Genomic DNA, 21,171 nt, shown 5'->3' with positions numbered 1-21,171 from the left:
ACGGACCATAAAATAGCAATACGAAATGTTTCGTTCATCTTTGCTGGCTGACTAGTAAGATGAGTTGCATTTTTATTTTGTACATAGTCTCGGGATTACGCTTCTCCACCGCAAATATTAAGAGGTGCTCCCTCACGTGATTGAGCAATAGTATACAGAAAGTGTAGTGGAAGTGTTAAAACGAATTTTTGATAAAAATTGTAGCATATTCGTAACACTAGTTTAATTGAATATTAATCATTTTATGTTTAAATTATTGGTATAATGAACCAGAATGATCTCGATTATACTTTATATATGAATTTCATACAACAAATCATTTGTTCTACCAAAACCTATCTATATAAATTCGGATTGAATACAATATGCACTCAATAAGTTTCCCCAATATATGTTGTGTGATTATCTAATAGTGGCTATGAGGCGCACTAAAAAATCAAATTAAGAAAGTCAGTGCAAAAAATAAAAAATACATACACACATACGCACATACAAACACAGACATTTTGCGTACTCGACGAACCCGCGCAAAAAGGCCGCCTAAAAATCCGCATAGAAAAACCGCGCAAAAAAACTCAATGTAACTTTTTCCCTGTTTGAGTATTTTCTCTATTTTTTTTCCACAAAACGAATGGAAGGAAATGTAAGATTGTTGTTAATACCACGTTTAATAAGAAAACATTGTTTAAATAGTGAAAAAATGACAGTCTATGATAATCCATTAATGGATTATTTTAACGGATTATTCAATCGGTGCTTCAGTCTATGACGAAAATAAGGCTCCGTTCCTCAAGCTCAAACGCAGAAAAACCAATGACTAGTTTTTCTGTGAGCATATCTGCTGTTAGACCTTCGCAGCTTCAAACAAGAGCGATTGCGTCATCCAGCTGCTGGTCGTTGGCATTGAAGAAAAACAAAAGCGAAAAGTGGACAACGATGGGGAACATTATACAAAATCAGCCGTTCTTATGGAGCTAAATGTAATCTAAAGAACTATTAAGATTCTTATTCTTTGCAAATCGAAGGTAAAAATCGTCAGTTTAGTGCCAATCTAGAATAATTCGCTGTACGAAATTCACACCAAACTAACGCAAATAAAGTTAACTAGCATTTGGCTGTATCGCGTTCGAGAAAAATGTTTCGGACAGTCTTTAATATAGTGGAGAATTCCTCAATTTGGTCCTTCTGGAAGCCAGAAATGAATCCCGTGTAGCATTTTGATGGTTTCTTTCACTGAAATATGAAAATCGAAATGAAATAATAGACATTCCACAGCAAATAACGGATTTTTAGAAAAATTTTTTTGTACTTTTCGATTTGGCTCAAATTTTGCATAAGCCCTATTCATGGCCAACGAAACGATTTGCATCATCAATTTGCCCCTTTTACTCTAGCCTTACTGTAGAGAAGAGACTGAGTAAAACTTTCTTGAAATTTTTTTTCCTTTGAATTTTATTAAAAAAAATAACACTTAAAATTCAAATATCTCAAAAAAGGTATTTTTTCTGGTTTATGGTCCGCTGGAGCTGCATCACAATATAAAATGGAAAGAACTTTTCCAGTATTTGACAATATATGAATAACTATGATATAGATTTTTTGAGATATTTGAGTTTTAATGTGCAATTTAAATAAAAATCAAACAATTTTTTTTTCAGCTGCAATAATTTTTTTTCATAGTCCTAAAACATTGTAAAAGATATCAAATCGATCGAACCCACCGTTTCTGAAACACATGAACATTTTCAAGGGATTTTTGCTTAGTCCCTTCTCAAAAGTAAGGCTAGAGTAAAAATGGAGAACTTATGATGCAAATTGTCTCTTTCGATCATAAAGAATACATATGCAAAATTTGGGCCGAATAAAATGCAATAATAAATCAACCTTTGGTTTCGTATGGTTTTTTCGTAGTGAATATCTAAAATTAGCCATTCCAGTGGCTCTAAATGTAATCTAAAGAACTATTAGGATTACTTCTTTTCAAAATGGAGGTAAAAATCATCAATTGAGTACAAACCTACAATAATTTGATTAGCTCTGTGCACTTTTTGCTGTGCGAAATTCGCACCTAACGAGCGCAAATAATGGTAGTATTTGGCAGCTTCGCGTAGGAGAAAAATGTTCAAAGTGTTTAATTTCGTAAAGAATACCACAATTGTACTTTTCTGAAAACCGAAAATGAATCCCGTACAGTGTTTTGATAGTTTCTCTCACTCAAATATTGGGATGTATGAACGTGGTTTTTTTACGCGGATTTTTTCATGCGAATTTCTGAAGTTAAGCGGTTTTCTTGTTTTGTCTTAGAAATGAATGAAGCGTCGAGATTTTTTTATGGAATTACACCAGATCTGGACGTCTCATGCATTTCTAAGACATTCGGCATAAAAAAAATTTCTTTAATTTTTCGGCTTTTTCTAGTTGGATTTCCGAAGCTACGAGGTCTCAAATTCTCAAAGTATCAAAGTTATTTTTTTTCAGATCTGGACGTTGCATGTGTTCTTTAGTTTTCCGATTTTTTCCACGCGGATCTCCGAAGCTACGCAGATCTTCTTACGCGAATTTTCGAAGATACGTAGTTTTTTCGAGCGGTTTGTTTTACGCGGTACGTATACACCGCGTTAATAGAGACCTCAGTGTGTTGAAATATAAGTTTTGTGCTTGTGTTTTGAATTTTACACATATAAGTTTATTCATGTTTAATGGATCTTATTATATAAATTATTTAAAGAAAATTGCGTTGCATTCAAATTAACAACAGCAATACTATCTACTGCGACCTTGTAATTCTTGCCACTCTCTTTTTTTACAAAAAATTGGATATGAAAATTTGTTTTCAAAAACCCCTTCTTCTAGTCTAAATAGATTTCGTCACTGACCCCCTCCCCCCATGTTAAGGACACTTGCTACACACTCTTCCCTCCGACAGTGTCCTAATGATCATCTCTGAAGAGCAAGAAATACCTGTGCCGCTCCCTTTTTAGAGGCACTCATTACACCCTCCCCCCACCGAATATCCTTATAATGATATCTAAGTTATGGAAAAAGTATCTATGGTCTTCAAAAAGTACCGATTCTCGTCAAATTAGATAATTTTTTTTAATGACCATTATCAATAAGGACACTTGCTACGCTCTCTCTCCCCATGAAAATATTCTTATTACTATCTCTGAAGAGTAAGAAGTACATGTGCCAAGTTTGATAGCAATCCGTTCAGTAGTTTCGGAGTTATGCCATTACAAACATTACACCCCCCTTTTTAAAGACACTTGCTACATCCATCCCCTATATAATTATATCTAAGGAATGCGAAATGTTTCTAAGGTCTTCAGAAATATCGATTTTAGTCAAGTTATAGGAAGTTTTCCATGACCCCTCTTTATTAATGACACTTGCTACGCTCCCTCTTCTATAAAAATACGGTTATGACCATCTCTGAAGAACTAGAAGTACTTGTACCAAATTCGATAGCAATCCGTTCAGCAGTTCCGGAGTTATGTCATTACAAACATTACACTCCCCTTTTTAAAGGCACTTGCCACATCCACCCCCCATATAAACATATCTAATATATGAAAACTGTTTCCATGGTCTTGAAAAAGTATCCATTCTCGTCAAATTACACAAACTTACATCCATTTTTGCCTTTCTCTATAGAAAGGTATTAGAATTGCTGGAAAACCGACTTTCGAACGGAGCCTCAGAGTGTTACATACAATTCGACTCAGTTTGATGAGATCGGAAAATGTCAGTGTGTGCGCTTTTCGAAGATATTTTTACCGCTCAATTTTCTCAGAGATGGGTGAACCGATTTTAAAAACTAAAGCTCGTTTGAAAGCTTCTATTGGGTCATTGATCAACTTTTGGTTCCGGAGATATGATTGTATAAGTGACGTAACCGACAAAACGCGTTGTATTTTTACGCGCTCAATTTTCTCAGAGAAGGCTGAACCGGGTTTAATAAACTTAGGCTCGTTTGAAAGCTACTATTGGAATATTGATCAAGTTCGAAGACCAAATGGCTGTGACTTTTGGTTTCGGAGATATAATGGTATAAATGACGTAACCAACAAAACACGTTGTTTTTTACTGCTCTAATGTATATAAGACTGCCAATATTTTGAGATCACCTCTAATTTCGTAAAGCGCTATTGTTTAAAAGTTTAAGCACCTCGAAAACAGTCCTCCTGCAAAATTTGAGCTAAATCGGACATGGGACATCGATGCTGCCCGGCGGTTAGGGTTTGAAAATTTTCGATTTTGAAAAATTACCGTAAGGGGAGTACATGAGATTTCAGAAATTGAAGTTTTTTTTATGTCAAACGTCTTAGAATTGCATGAAACGTCGAGATTTAGTGTCATTGAGAAAATTGACTTTCTGAGACTTCAAGTGCAAGAAGCGACGAAAGAAAATTGCGTTAGTAGCATGTAAATCTCAACCGGTTTAAACTTAAAATATAATTGACAGCCAGAAAATTACATTTTACTCATTTCAAAGTTGATGCTACACGAAAAATTAATTGTATATAAACTTAATATTGATGTATAAATGAGTATTTAGAAATTTATATTACATTGAATGGAAAATTCTATCTGATACTGAAATTGTTTTTGAATTAGTTGATTTTAACAACAAAATTTCCAAAATAACTATTGAATTAGTTGCAATTCAGAATTTACTATGCAAATATTCTGTACACAAACTTTCAAAAATTTCAATCCAACACAAAAATCTCATTGACAACTAATTTTGTGATTAAAGCTTGCTTCATTTAGAACTGGAACAAACTTCTTCTCATATTGTGGCGCTCCTGGTGAACGGACTTGAAAGTTCTTGGCACCCACGTGTCGGGAATTTCGTCAGCTTCACGTATGATTTTTGACATTCCGCAAATCGACTGTGCTTTAAAAACAATCAACATGAAAGCCGAAAGAAGGGAAAAAATTGTGCACAGTTATTTGGAAAATCCATTATGGTCTGGCTAGCTAAACAGCTGAAATTGCCCAGAAAAACCATATGGCGCGTTATCAAACGGTATAAAGAAATATTGACGACGATTCGGAAGCCTCAAGCCAATCGTCGGAGTGGAATCCCAGGTCAAAAATTTTACTTGTCAACGGCTCGGGGGATTGTTCCAGCCAAATTTGAATTTGTTTTTGCCTACAATGTTGCAAGAAAATTTAAGATTTGGCAGGGCATTTGCAGTTGTGGCAAAAAAACGAAAGTGACATCGACAATGACATCGGAAATATACCAAAAAAAGTGTCTCTAAAAACGAATTTTTCCGTTCATTCGATCCCACGACCATCCCGTAATGTTTTGGGCAGATTTGGCAAGCTGTCATTACAGCAAAGTCGTTCAAGAATGGTATGCAGAGAAAGGGGTCCAGTTTGTTCCGAAAAACCTTAACCCATCCAAAGGTTATCAAAGACATCAATCAGATGACGACCTAGTGGAATAAGATAGCTAAAACGATGGACGAAGAAGGTGTGCGCCGCCTAATGAGCCGTGTTACAGGGAAAATTCGAGAATTCCTTCGAAACCGTGACGAATAATTTTATCCGTATTTTTTCTTAAAACTATGAAGAGAACGCTACATTTGTATAGAAAAAGATCTTGAATTCAATAATAAATAACTGAAATACAGGCAATTGTCTTTCTTCCAATTCTATCTGAAGCAAGCTTTAAAATAAAAAAACTTGACTCTATTCATCTGTCACCATCATTGCTGAAAGACAGCACAAAGAAAACAAAAATGAAATTAGTTTTATTAACAAGTTTATTAGCCAAAAACTCATGAGCAGTGTCAAAGCAAAACAATCCATTGAAAAGCTAAAAAGGATAGTCTTGTTGAAACTGCTTGAAAATTGTTTTGATGTTTTTCGCATTTGTTACGATATATCTATATTTAAATTTCAGAACCGATATGTAAAAATGTCGTAAACTCTTAGTGGAAAGTGTGTTCATTCAGAATTTTCGCGCATTTGAAGCGATTGTGCGTAGTAATGTTTTGCACGTGGAACAGTGAAGTGAATGTTGCAGTCTAATTGTATATGCCAAACAAAGTTTTTTGTTTCTTCCCACCTTCCGGGCTACGCCGTCCAGTGTACTACTTGTAATTGGGTTTTGTTTTCCGAGTGCTCAAAAGTTTTGAGTGAGAGAATCGATTTCGCGAAGTCGAATGCGATTTAGAAGAAAATAAATATAAAAAGAAGTTTATGTTTCGGTTATGTTTTTTCCTCCAAAACAACATCATATCACATATCACTCGGCACCGTCTCACAAAGCTCGAGTGAACCAAGAATGGCTGAAAAACAACGTTCCGAACTTCATCACGTCCACACAATGGTTCTCGAATTCACCAGATGCGAATCCAATGGATTATTCTCTTTGGGCCATTTTGGAGAGCAAAGTCCGAACTAAAAGATACACCGGTCTCGAGGCGCTGAAAAAAGTTATTGTCCGCGAGTGGGCCAAAATACACCTGCAAGTCACATTCGGGCAGCTTGCGATTCGTTTTTTGACCGTCTCAAGGCCATAGTCAAGGCAAAAGGTGGTCATATCGAGCAAAAGTGAATTGATTCTGAATTTTGTATTATTTTTACACATTTTGTACTTTGAATTAAGTAAAAGTAATTTTCCAAACTGAATTTATGGCCTTTTTAATTGGTTACACTTCGAGTGCCGGACCCTGTACTGTTTATTATGATGCAAAAGTAAAAAAAAGATCAGCGACGAATATTCATGTTCATCTGCTCCTACTGATTCTTTTCAGGTTTGTTATATTAATAGATTCAATTTGATAATAATGGATTTTCCCATAGATAAGCAGATGAAATTGATGAATGATTTTTAATGTGAGGTCTTTTAAACGAAACAAATACAGATATGTAAAGCTAGCCAAAACTTCGTCGTTAATCTTCACCAGAAACTATCAAAAAGACTTATAACGCCGGGCTGTTTAAAGAGTATAAAAATTTTTCTAACTTCATCCGTGCGGAAGATAAACATGCTTTTTTGGTAAATGATCACACATATTGCAATAGTTCGACAGAATGTATAATCTTTAACTTATCTATTGATTCCAAATTTTAAATAAAAATACATCGCTCTAAAACATTCACACTACATCAACTACATTAGTTTTGTGTAAAGTTGCATGCACAATTATCAATATTTGGTTTTGGTTCTCTTTATTCATAAGTATCTAAAGGCTCCCATGCTGGTACATGCAGTTTTTTATTCAATCTGAGTCGAAACAGTGTTAAGGTCGTCGTAAATTTGATACGAAATTTATAACGATTCCTAAATAGATTCCGGTTCAAGCGCTACAATCACTTGGGATGTTTGTTGCATTTTAATCTGAATTCAGTTAGGAATCCTAATGAATTGCATTGGAAATGAAACTACTCAGATTGACGAAAAACTTTCCGTGAAGCCGGATGTGTATCAGGACATTAACTTTTTTATCTGTTTCACTAGGAATGATCAGAAGTATTTCAACAGAATTAGACGATTCAGACAGTTAAAATAATGCTGTAAACAAACGAAAATAACAAATTTAAATATAACCATAGCAACTTAGGTAATGTTGCCAGTTGCTAATATTTTCGTTTATTTTCCCTTTATACAAAACCGAATAGGAGAATGGGCTAGGCCAACTTGATTATTCGATGAACCAAAATATAGTTTATGAACCAAAATATAATATATCTGTTTGTATGGAACCTAGGGGTATTATTATTTGAATTTGGTTAAACGGTAAAAAGGGTATCAATTCAGTTAATATCTATACTCATATCGAGTTAATATCATATCCTACGTCAATCTCGCGGTTATGTCTCTGACATCACCTTCTCTTAGTTTTTTTTACAGATTCTTAATCAAATATCCCTCAAATTAATTCCATTCTCAACAGAAAATTGAACCAAACGTTGAATCAATATTGAACATTATATAGTAAAACAAAACTCGATCGAATTCAATCACATTTTCATTACCTCTGCTGCTGCAACAATATTGTTGTGTTGTTGCAGCTGTGCTCACTTCATCCATTTCGCATCCGTAAACAACCCACCCGGCAAGACCACGTGTTTCTCAAAAACAATCCGAGTTACGCTCACTCTCACGGAACGAGACCGGTTCGAGTCATCGAGAGAATCTCTACACAGAACCGGTCACTTTTGATGATATTACGTACTTCTTCCCACGGTACACTGCAACGAATGGCGCGATTTTCGAATCTCTCCCGTCTATACATGAACGAGAGGAAGGGAGGGCACTAAGATGAAATGCACCCCCAACTGGACGATATCAGCCCTTCTGGGAAACGGGAGACGAAACCGGGAGAAAAACCGGGAGGTAATGGATGCGAGCGGTTTGTCTTTTGCCAGTTCCAAGTTTGAATTCGCAACCGCGCTCGGCATTCAGTCTTGCCGTGGACGTGGAATCTGTTGGTTCGCTTTTTCCGCTTTCTACTTCCGGCATAGTGCAATTGTTTGGTGGTGAAGAAGAAAATAACATACCTACTAATTAGTGGGCTATCTATTCGTGCTAGACCTTTCTCTTCTACTGTTCCCTAGTTCTACTAGTGCCAGCTTTTTCCAATTTCCGATTTTCTCCGAATTCAGTAGATCTCGTAGTGTTTCTATGGATGTAGATAAGTGTGTTGTTTTTTCGAGTACACTAGTGATAACTTCAACTTTAGCTCCCAAATGGTCTCTACCAGAAAGGATGTGAGCAATCAAGCCGCAAATCTTATTACTCTGATGTTTATACTATTAGACGAAAAAAAACCGTTTTACGACCATTTTTCCGACAGTGAAATTTTGCTAGAACGTGTGAAGCACAGTTGAACAGGATATCGACTGTTAAAGGTGTTTACAAAGTGCAGTTTTTACAGCTCGTCGTGGAGGAATATAAAGCAAATCTTCTGAAAAATAAACTAAATTATCAAATGGAATACAATCCGCCCCAGCAGTGAAACGAGAAACTATTTAGGAAGCTGAGAAATCGCCAATCGGGGCCGTGGGTTCGGAATCTATTTTACTTGTTCAGGAATGAGATATCACATTAACAGCTGAAAGCAAAACTGTGGTAATTTGTGATAAAAGTTATTCGAGCATAGTTTTTCAACCGGTTAGCTTTGCTGCTGTGATAAGCTGATGCTCTTGAATTGGGAGATTCGCCAATATTTGGCATGGAAGTGACTAGGTTCCGAACCAGCAAGTTTGAAGTTTGCTGCATTTGAACAACGAAATTCAATTACTTTAAGTGCCAACCAGTGGGAAACCGCGAAACTGAAATCTTTTGACCAACGGTAAGTGTGGAAGAGAAGAGTTCAAGACCATGTTGGAATTATAGCTACTCTTTGTTGAACAAAAAATATGTTTCAATTAAGTGAAGAAACTTTTGAACAGGACATTTTGGCTTATATTAATTGTGCTCTTTGGTTTCATTTCAAAATATAATAGGAGTTTTGTATAAGGAACTGAAATAGGTGAAAAGTTAAACCCCCTTGAACTCTCATTTAGTACGAGTCATTTAGCTCAAAACGTATTTGAATATAAATAAAATTTATGATGTATTAACATAATTACGTGGCGTTGCTTGAAAATATTTTAACCTGTTATTAGTTATAAGCTATTGAACCGTGTGAAATTTAGTTTTCATGGTGTATCATCAGTCCATAGCAGTTCAACTTGAACCGCTGGGTAGATGTGAAATTTTACCCTCTTTATGCAACACTATTATCTGATTAATCGAAAGCTGTTCGTACTATTGTTTTCATCGCATCAAGGGAAGTAAATTGAGCAAGACGAATGAACTAAGACATTTTGTTGCGGGGAACTGACAACTGACAACTCAGATTCATGTGACAAATTTGGCCAATCGGGAGAATTGTGCTTTCGTAGTTTTAAAGCTTATTTGAATTGTTTTCTATACATGTTGTAACATTTTTCACTATAAAATGTTATATAACTGTTACTTAGTTTTGAAAACCCGCTGGAGTATTTTTAAATACAAAAATATTGAGTGGAATAATCCGACACTGATTTAGCAATTGAGCAATTCCACGCCAAATCGTCCAAAAATGGTAAAATTCTGGTATCCCCTTCGATTTGCATGGCACTTTGCATGTGTCTTCGTTTTAGCAAATGAAATATTTTTCACTGGTCTAGAGATTTTTTTTCACTCAAGACTAGTTGATGAAAATAGCATATGTGTTTTTAGCCACATTATTTCCAAACAATTATAACTAGAAAACTATAGTTTCTACAAAAAACATGTCTAAGAAGAAGTTGTAGGTAATAAATTGAGCTTTCTAAAAAAACACCTGACCTGAACAGTGAAAAAAAATGTTCTGACATTTTTTTGTTGATGCTAGTTTTCACACTGACGCTTTGGATTTCAAAAATGTGCTTTTATAGTTGGGTGTAGGTAATCTTTTACTTCATAGGTAAACTTTTATTCCTAAAAGTAGGTATTTTTTTCGATGTGACTTTCGATTTTGTTTTCAAAATATCTCGAAAACAGGTACTCGCATCGTCATGATGTCAAAGAATAATTTTATCAAAATTTGATGAAGATCACAAAAATAATAAATTTGGCGATGGAGAACCGAGACTAATCAAAAACTGGGCGTATTCTCATGCAATTTTCTCGATTTAGTTTCTCATATATCTCGAAAATGACTGCGTTTAGGAAGTAGCTCCCTGTGATCTTTTTCATTGAACGTAGCTTGGAGGACATTATTCCTATAAAAACATCGTTTTTCGAAAATTGTTTAAAAGTTTTTCCATGGTAAACTTTTTTATTTATCATCTCTCTAACTTTCTAAAACATCCATTAGTTTCTTTGTAACTTGACGCTTTTTGTGATATAAAATTTAAAAAAAATCGTGCGGTAAAATTACTGATAATTTTGGAAAATAAAATTTATTTTCAATGTATTATTTTAGAAAGTGCTATTAATTACATATAACCTCTTCTTAGGCATATGTTTTGTAGAAGGTATAAATTTCTAGTTATAATTGTTTGAAAATAATGTGGATAAAAACACATACGCCTTTGTCAAAAATTAGTTTTGAGTGAAAACAATCTCTAGACTAGTGAAAAAATACTTTATTTGCTGTAACACATATGCAAAGTTTCATGCAAATCGAAGGGTATCGTGTCAGCTGATTCCGAATGGAATTACTCAATTCAAAAATCGTTTAAAAACAAATTTTGTGCATGAACCGGACAAAAAACTTTGACTGTAAAAACCGAATTAAAACTAAACCGGATTTTCCTTTTTCCAAAACTAATGTTTTTATTCGGTTCTTGCGTTCTAAAGTTCCATAACTAATGTTTTTATCCGGTTCTTGCGTTGAAAAGTTTTTGTTTTCAAAAATACTTAAAAATACTTTTTGCTTTTCTCATATAGAAAGGCTATACAATCACTGCAGAACCGACTTTTGAGCCGAGGCCCGAAGGGCCGAATGTCATATACTATTCGACTCAGCTCGACGAGCTGAGCAAATGTCTGTGTTTGTATGTGTGTGTGTGACAAATATTGTCACTCACTTTTCTCGTAGATGGCTTAACTGATTTTCACAAACTTAGAATCTAATGAAAGGTCTCACGGTCACGGTTCCATACAAAGTTCCTGAATTCATTTGGATCCGACTTCCGGTACCGGAATTACAGGGCGATATGCACCAAAAATGTGAAAATAATGTCACTCATTTTTCTCGGAGATGGCTAAACCGATTTCCACAAACTTATGGTCCCATACAAAGTTCCTGAACATAATTTCGATCTGAATTCTGATTCCGCAATTACAGGATGATATGCACTAAAAATGTGAAATTAATGCCACTTAATTAATTTCAAATTAAAGGTCTCATGGTTCCAAACAAAGTTTCGGAATTTCATATGTATCCAACTTCCGGTTCCGGAATCACAGGGTGATATGCATCAAAAATATGTAAATCGTGCATCAAAAATGTGAAAATAATGTCACTCACTTTTCTCGGAGATTGACCCGGGTTGGCGGTTCAATCCATAGGGCACTGGTCTTACAAACCAGTAGTCGTATGTTCGTGCCCCGACCTGGAAGGATTCGTTGTGTCAATAGGCTCGTAGCCATGCAACATTGCATCACATTAATCTTCAGTCTACAGACTATAATATTATTCTGCAAACCTGGGAACTCTGAGTGAAGAAATGTTGACAGAATACATAATACAGGAAAACATTAATAACTTTTCAGTTCTGGTCAGGGATGTCAGGTTCACAGATTAATCTGTGTTTCACAGATTTTCAATTTTCTGCACAGATTTTAAAAATGACACAGATTTTCTCAGATTTCTGAAATTGATCACAGATTTTCTCAGATTCTTGAATAAATCACAGATTTTGGTAATCGAGCACAGTTTAGCACCAAAAAGTACAGAGCGGTTGAGGAAAAAGGTACAGAGCGTGTTGGTAGTGAGACCCTTTTTTTTGTTGCTCACTAAATTGAGTTCGATCTGCTATGATGGTTCGGAAAATGGGTAGCGAGACCTTTTTTTTTGCTCACCAAATTGATTTTGAACTGCGATTATGATACGAAAACGGGCACAGATTTTCAAAGACAGGTTTGGGGTTTGATCACAGATTTTTGAAACAATGACCTGGCATCCCTGGTTCGTGAAATAATCCTAACAGCGTCTGTGTACTTTCATCGTAATGCACACACAACATAGATTACGCCTTCTACATCATACACTGGACTTAGAATAAAAAGAACCTTTGTGACACTAGCTGCGATACAGGGACTCAAAATTTAGTGACTAATTTAAAAAATATTCTTGAGAACTTTTGCGAATCGGATTACAAACATGATGTAAATTACCTGTCTTGAGTTTCTTTGATTGATGGTTTCCAGTTACCTTTCACACGGTAATTCGTCTGTATTACAATAGGCAACAGCATGCAAAGAAAATAGTCTTTTTTGTTTCCGTCGATCATATTTTTATAAGATTCATATGATGGCAAATATGCTTTATCCTTACATACAGCAGAATGAATCATCTTTTGCAATTTCTGGTGCAATAACTGAAAACGGGCGTAAAAATTAGCGTTGGCTTTGGGGTACATTTGATCAAAATCGTGCTGTATCTGTAGAACGCACAGTGGTAAATAGTTTATAATTTAAAGTAGAGATTACATACCAGAAAAGCGGCCTTTGGGTCCTTGAATATGGGGTATAGTAGAAAGATCTCTATAAGATCCTTTGCTTTCTCTATATCATTCTTACGCAAATCGTAACAATCGTTTTGTCGTAGCAGTTCAATTGGCGATCTTCCATACATAAGCCAATTTTCTGGAACTGAATTGCTCTTCGTCTGAAAAATAAAACGCTTTTAGTTGCTTTTACAGCATATGTAACATTAATCTCGATATTTACAATAACTACAGGGTCCGGCACTCGAAGTGTAACCAATTAAAAAGGCCATAAATTCAGTTTGGAAAATTACTTTTACTTAATTCAAAGTACAAAATGTGTAAAAATAATACAAAATTCAGAATCAATTCACTTTTGCTCGATATGACCACCTTTTGCCTTGACTATGGCCTTGAGACGGTCAAAAAACGAATCGCAAGCTGCCCGAATGTGACTTGCAGGTATTTTGGCCCACTTGCGGACAATAACTTTTTTCAGCGCCTCGAGACTGGTGTATCTTTTAGTTCGGACTTTGCTCTCCAAAATGGCCCAAAGAGAAAAATCCATTGGATTCGCATCTGGTGAATTCGAGAGTCATTGTGTGGACGTGATGAAGTTCGGAACGTTGCTTTTCAGCCATTCTTGGTTCACTCGAGCTTTGTGAGACGGTGCCGAGTCCTGCTGAAACGTCCATGGTCTGCCGCCGAAATGTTTGTCTGCCCACGGCTTCAAAGCAACCTCCAGAATACTTTCCCGATAATATGTCGCATTTACCTTGACGCCAGGCTCGAAGGTCTGAAGTTGGTTACACTTCGAGTGCCGGACCCTGTAGTCTAATCAAACAAAATGTATTATACATTTCTTTCTTTCGTTGATATAAAATTAACTTTAGTGATATTTATTCCGATCAAACGTGATAAATCATTCAGTAAAAACCATTCAAGCGAAGAGGTTGTGTTTCGATTGTACTGGCTCGTGAGTTAACGGCTGCTACCGAGACAATTCTAAGCTTCAGGTAGTTAAACTGCCCATAGCAAACGCAATATTCGGGGCGTTTCCCGACTGGAAAGCTAGCAACGAAGGCCATCCCGTTCATACGCACAGAGGTGTAGAGACACAGAGGTGCGAGAGCATAGAAGTGACGAGTCACAGAGGTGCCATCGCATAAAGGTGCGAAGACGAAGGGGTGCAAAGGCACAGAGGTGCTAAAGCAACCCAGTGCTGATCTACCAGGTACCAGAATTTGTACGCTGCGTAGGATCAAAAGAGACGGCATATATCGCGAGGTGCTACACTGCAAGCATCGCATTTGATCGCCACCAAGAGCAAAAGCACTGTACCTGGGGTCAGGTACAGCAAGTGCAGTGGTGTTCACAACGACGGCAGAGCAACTGAGATAGCAGTAAACGACAGAAGACTGCCAATTGGAAACAGCAAAAGACTGCCAATTGGAAATCGTTGGAAGAGCTTCACGACGTTCTTCACGATAAAGGAACAGAGACATCAGCTACAAGGTAGATTTAATTTAATTTATTTTTTATTTCTTATATCTGAAATTTTACTAAACATAAGTTTTTATTTTGGTATTATTAATTTACAAAAAAAATTTAATGTAATGGATGATCTCATGGAAGATCATCCGAATCCGATTCCGGATACTAGTAAAAGTTTAAATACTCCGAGGGCTAAACATTATCCACAGGGTACCACTGGGCCATGGATAGTCTATCTTCGAAAAAAAGAAAAGATTTTAAACTTGATGCAAATTACAAAGGATTTGACATCACATTTCTCTGAAGTTAAAGAAATCTGTAAGGTTAATAGAGATAAAATTCGAGTTGTAGTTAACGACTTGAAACAGGCAAACGATATTGTAACCTGTAAATTATTTGCTATTGAATATCGAGTTTACATTCCATCGAAGGAGGTAGAAATTGACGATGTTGTGACTGAAGCAAGTCTGACAGCAGATGATTTACTTAAAAATGGAGTTGGCCGTTTTAAAAACTCCATGCTTGAGGGAGTTAAGATACTCGAGTGCAAACAATTGTACTCAGCATCTATTGTCGATGGAAAAAAGTCTTATCGTCCCTCAGATTCGTTTCGCGTAACATTTGCCGGATCTGCATTGCCTAGCCATGTCTATATCGATAAAATTCGTCTTCCTGTTCGGCTTTTCGTACCGCATGTTATGAATTGCACGAACTGTAAAAATTTCGGACATACAGCTACTTACTGTAGTAATAAGTCCAAATGTATCAAATGTCAAGGGCCTCATAAGGATAATCTTTGCGATAAAGATGTTGAAAAATGTGTTTATTGTGGGGAAAGCCCTCATGATGATCTTTCAGTGTGCGCTGCATTTAAGCTGCGTAAAGACAAAATGAAGCTTTCTTTAAAAGCACGGTCTAAGCGCACATATGCAGAAATGCTCAAAACGGTCATACATGTCTCCCCTTTGGAAACCGAAAACGGTTTTTCAAATCTTGCGGAGCCAGAGGAATCTGACTCTGACGGAAATAGTGAAGATACCTCGTTTGTCACTCCTCAAGGGTCTGTTAAGAGGAGATTAACAAACCACAAAATACCAAAAAAGACACCTAAAATTATACCTTCAAAAAAAGATCCCCGTGTTAAAGCTAAAAAGCCAAATTTAAAACCAAAAACTGTGCCTCCTGGTTTGTCAAATTCACAAACCAATCCAGGAACTAGCTCAAGAAAAGACAATAATCCAGTGGGCTCCATTTCACATTCACCAACAGGATTACTGAAATTTTCGGAAATTGTAGAATGGATTTTCGCTGCATTCAATATTTCTGAACCTCTAAAGACCATCATAACAGCATTCCTTCCATTAGCTAGAACTTTTTTGAAACAGTTATCAGCTCAATGGCCAGCTCTTTCAGGTTTTGTATCATTTGATGGATAATTTATCATCCGCCGCAAATGATTCAATCACTGTCCTGCAGTGGAATTGTCGAAGCATCATGCCAAAACTTGATTCATTTAAAGTTTTGTTGCATAGTCAAAAATGTGATGTATTTGCTTTGTGCGAAACATGGCTTACATCAAACATAGCCTTAAATTTTAATGACTTTAACATTATACGTCTCGACAGAGACTCCCCGTATGGTGGAGTGCTTTTAGGAATTAAGAAATGTTATTCCTTTTATAGATTAAACATTCCTTCGACTTCTAGTATAGAAGTTGTTGCTTGTCAAATAAACATTAAAGGAAAGGACATTTGCATTGCTTCGGTATATATTCCTCCAAGAGCTCAAGTTGGACAACGACAGCTTAATGAAATTGTCGAAGCCCTTCCTGCTCCACGTTTGATTTTAGGAGATTTCAATTCGCACGGAATGATGTGGGGTTCCGTTTACAATGATAGCAGATCATCTCTAATATATAATATTTGCGACAATTTTAGCATGACGGTACTAAATATGGGTAGCATGACACGGATCCCAAGACCTCCTGCACGTCCAAGTGCATTAGATTTATCTCTTTGTTCGACTTCAATTCGACTAGATTGCACCTGGAAAGTATTTCCTGATTTACATGGTAGCGATCATTTACCAATCATCATCTCAATTAGCAGTAACAAAGGCATTGCTAATTCAGTTAATATTCCATATGATTTGACAAAAAATATTGACTGGATTAAATACCAAAGTAATATTTCAAGTGTCTTAACTTCAATGGAAGAGCTTCCCCCACTTGAAGAATATGACTTCCTCGTTTGTTCGATTCTGGAGGCCGCAGAACAAGCCCAAACCAAACGATTTCTTGGTCCATCGTCTAACAGAAGACCTCCAAATCCTTGGTGGGACAAAGAGTGCTCAGATGCTAAACACGCGAAACAAAATGCTTTCAAGACGTTTTTAAAACGAGGAGGAGGAACTCCTCAGAATTTTGAAAAATTCTTGGTTTTAGAAACCAAGTACAAGAACATACTTCGGGTTAAGAAATGCAGCTATTGGAGACATTTTGTGGAAGGTTTGTCAAGAGAAACCTCAATGAGCACTCTTTGGAATACGGCCAGACGAATGAGGAATCGTAACGTAGGAAATGAGAGTGAGGAGTACTCGAATCGATGGATATTTGATTTTGCGAGGAAAGTTTGTCCAGATTCCGTTCCTACGCATAGCATTGTTAGGGAGTCTTCTTCAAATGATGATTCCATTGATAGCCCCTTTTCAATGATGGAATTTTCCATAGCACTCATGTCTTGTAACAATAACGCTCCTGGATTGGACAGAATTAAATTCAACTTGGTGAAGAATCTGCCCGACCTCGCAAAAAGACGTTTGTTGGAATTGTTCAACAAGTTTCTTGAGCAAAATATTGTTCCACCTGACTGGAGACAAGTGAAAGTTATCGCCATTCAAAAGCCGGGGAAACCAGCTTCCAATCACAACTCATATAGACCCATTGCGATGTTGTCCTGCATCAGAAAATTGTTCGAAAAAATTATTCTACGACGTCTCGACACTTGGGTCGAGACGAACGGTTTGTTGTCAGATACTCAGTTTGGCTTCCGTAGAAATAAAGGGACGAATGATTGCCTTGCATTACTTTCGTCTGACATCCAAATTGCCTTCGCTCAAAAGCAACAAATGGCATCTGTATTTTTAGACATTAAAGGAGCATTTGATTCAGTTTCCATTGATGTTCTTTCAGACAAGCTCCACCAACATGGACTCCCAGCGGTTATAAATAATTATTTGCACAACCTTTTGTCAGAGAAACGCATGCATTTTTCACATGGCGATTTGGCAACAATCAGAATTAGCTACATGGGTCTCCCGCAAGGCTCATGCCTCAGTCCGCTCCTCTATAATTTTTACGTGAATGACATTGACAGCTGTCTAGTAACCCCATGTACACTAAGACAATTGGCAGATGATGGCGTGGTTTCAGTTACTGGATCCAAAGCTATTGATCTGCAAAAACCATTGCAAGATACCTTAGATAAATTGTCCGTTTGGGCTGTTCATCTTGGTATCGAATTCTCTGCGGAGAAAACAGAGCTGGTCGTCTTTTCAAAAAAGCATGATCCCGCGCAACTTCAGCTTCATATGATGGGAAGAATAATCGAACAGGTTTTGACTTTCAAATACCTCGGGGTGTGGTTTGATTCCAAATGCACGTGGGGAGGACACATTAGGTATCTGATAACGAAATGCCAACAAAGAGTAAATTTTCTTCGAACAATAACAGGGTCTTGGTGGGGTGCTCATCCGCAAGATCTAATAAAATTGTATCAGACAACGATACTTTCAGTGATGGAATATGGATGCGTTTGTTTTCGTTCCGCTGCAAATTCTCATATTATCAAACTTGAGCGAATTCAGTACCGTTGTTTGCGAATTGCTTTAGGCTGCATGCATTCGACACATACAATGAGTCTTGAAGTTCTGGCGGGAGTTCTTCCATTAAAAGATCGATTTTGGGAGCTTTCATCACGCCTGCTAATAAGATGTGATGTGCTGAATCCCATGGTAATTAATAATTTCGAACGACTAGTCGAGCTTCGATCTCAAACAAAATTCATGACAGTATATTTTAACCATATGTCACAGGAAATCAACCCTTCAAGATATATTCCTATCCGTGTCAGCATCCTAAATGTACCTGACTCAACTTTATTTTTCGATACATCCATGCAGCGTGAAGTGCGTGGAATCCCGGACCACCTACGCTCTATGGAAATCCCAAAAATATTTTCAAGTAAGTTCAGGCATATTAACTCTGAGAAAATGTTTTACACGGACGGATCGCGAATGGAAGAAGCGACAGGGTTTGGTATGTTCAACAATAATGTTTCGGCTGCGTTTAATCTTCAAGAACCTGCATCTGTTTATATAGCAGAGTTAGCAGCAGTTCATTATAGCTTGAATGTAGTCGTCACATTATCTCCAAACCATTATTTCCTCTTCACAGATAGTCTGAGTGCAATTGAAGCCATTCGCTCAAACGCTGCTGGCAAAAATGAACCGTTTTTCTTGGGTAAAATAAAACAGTGTCTGAACGACATATTGAATAATAATTATCTAATCACAATAGTTTGGGTTCCGGCTCATTGCTCCATTCCAGGCAATGAAAGAGCCGATATTTTAGCCAAACGTGGTGCTATTGAGGGTGAAATTTATGAGAGACCGATTGCTTTCAACGAATTCTATAGCGCGTCTCGCCAAAGAACACTTGCCAGCTGGCAAGCTTCTTGGGATAAAGTTGATCTGGGTCGGTGGATGCACTCAATTATTCCTAAAATATCGACAAAGGCATGGTTCAGGGGACTGGATGTGAGTAGAGATTTCATTCGTGTGATGTCCAGACTCATGTCCAATCACTACACGTTAGATGCACATCTCCTTCGAATTGGACTTTCCGAGACTAATCATTGTGCTTGCGGCGAAGGTTACCGCGATATTGACCATGTTGTTTGGACATGCGTGGAGTTTCGTGATGTCAGATCTCAACTAATAAATTCCTTGCGTACCCAAGGTAGACTATCCAATGTCCCAGTTCGCGACATTCTTGCTTGTCGTGACCTTCCATACATGAAACTTCTTTATCATTTCGTTAAATCCATTGGAGTTCCAATTTAAATTTTATTTTATGTTAGACTGTTTTCTCTTCCATGAGTTCAACCAATAGCCAACTATAGGATATTGAATATAAGTGGTGAACTGATACAAACAATCCTGAAATAGTTATAAGATCATGTACAAAATAAATGTATTTTATTTAATGTAATTTAAAATAGCAACTCGCTTGATAAAAACAGTGTTTAGATTAACTAATGAGTACCAACATACTAATATGATATTCGAAATGTATTAGGTTTAAACTACTATGTATTGTGGATGCCACGGCGAAGAAAAACTTATGTATATTGCCTATGAAATAAACGTATTTATGAAAAAAAAACGTGATAAAAATTGTCCCATACGTACATCATGCTCTAAAGGACAGTTTTTGAGAAATTGCTCAGGCATTTTTCCCAAAATGTGTATATATCTAGCACATTTTGCAATAGTTAAAATAAAATAAATTGGTTCACCTATGACCACCGTTGGATGTTGCTCTGCGTCGGTCTTCCTCTGTTTGTTTTTTTTTTTTCAAACCTAAAAATTGCAATACGATAGCTTTTCATTTTAGCAATTTTCCTGTTGGACCAACTCTTGCTACCTCTGCTGTCGTATGCCCGCATTTGTAATATACATCCTGGAATATCAAGTGTTTAATATCTAAATTCAAATAATTACTTGTGCGAAGATTTTTTTTTAACTAACTGGATTTTCTTTTGGAAATACTGTTTTTATTTTTTGGCTCACAAACTCGTTGAACTTAGCATTGAGCTCAATGCCCTCTACGGTTGCATACATTAGTATCATCTTCACCAAATCGTTTCTTAAGGAATTTGTCAGTGTCTGATGTTCATCGTAATATTTTATGATGGCTTTCCCATCTGATCGACTATTCAAATACTCCGAGAAATCTTTGAACTGAAATGCAAGTGTAATATTTATTTATCTCATTTTTAATATAAACGTACCTTTCTTGAAGTGACATTTTGAGAATCTTCAAACAAAATTGGTTTAACAGAACTCTCAAGTTCCGGTGGTTCTGAATCTTCTTCATCATCTAGTCCATTAACCAGAGTTTTCTTAAAGTTGAAATTTTCGAAGAAATTTTATTTTAAGCTACACATTTGAAGTTTAGTTTCTTACCAAATTTTTGAGCAGCTTCCGAAACAAAATTATGTCACGAGCTACTCTCCAGAACAGTTTTATATCATCCTCTTGTAGCTCGCTAAACTCTTCGGAACTTGTTATGCCATGATCCATAAGTATATTGATGTAATCATAAAGACCAGCACCGCAAAAGCACTGTTCCGAAGTCAAGTTCAAAAATTTCAGGGTCCGATTGTGGATTGTACGATTTTTGCTCTTGGCTTATTTGACTTGCCACTA

At 36.6% G+C, this 21,171-nt stretch overlaps 1 protein-coding gene across 3 annotated transcripts in view; it reads left to right on the top strand.

The window, feature by feature from the left end:
- The first annotated feature begins 8,442 nt into the window (after positions 1-8,442).
- Positions 8,443-21,171, top strand: part of LOC131432982 (relaxin receptor 2-like) — a 229,806-nt gene continuing 217,077 nt past the window's right edge. For all 3 annotated transcript variants that reach the window (XM_058599676.1, XM_058599677.1, XM_058599675.1), the window contains exon 1: positions 8,443-9,317. The gene's annotated coding sequence lies outside the window, so the exon portion shown is untranslated. The remainder of the gene's footprint in view (positions 9,318-21,171) is intronic.

This window comes from Malaya genurostris, chromosome 2, assembly GCF_030247185.1.
Source record: "Malaya genurostris strain Urasoe2022 chromosome 2, Malgen_1.1, whole genome shotgun sequence".
NCBI lineage: Eukaryota > Metazoa > Arthropoda > Insecta > Diptera > Culicidae > Malaya > Malaya genurostris.
This window is presented reverse-complemented; position numbering and strand designations above follow the sequence as displayed.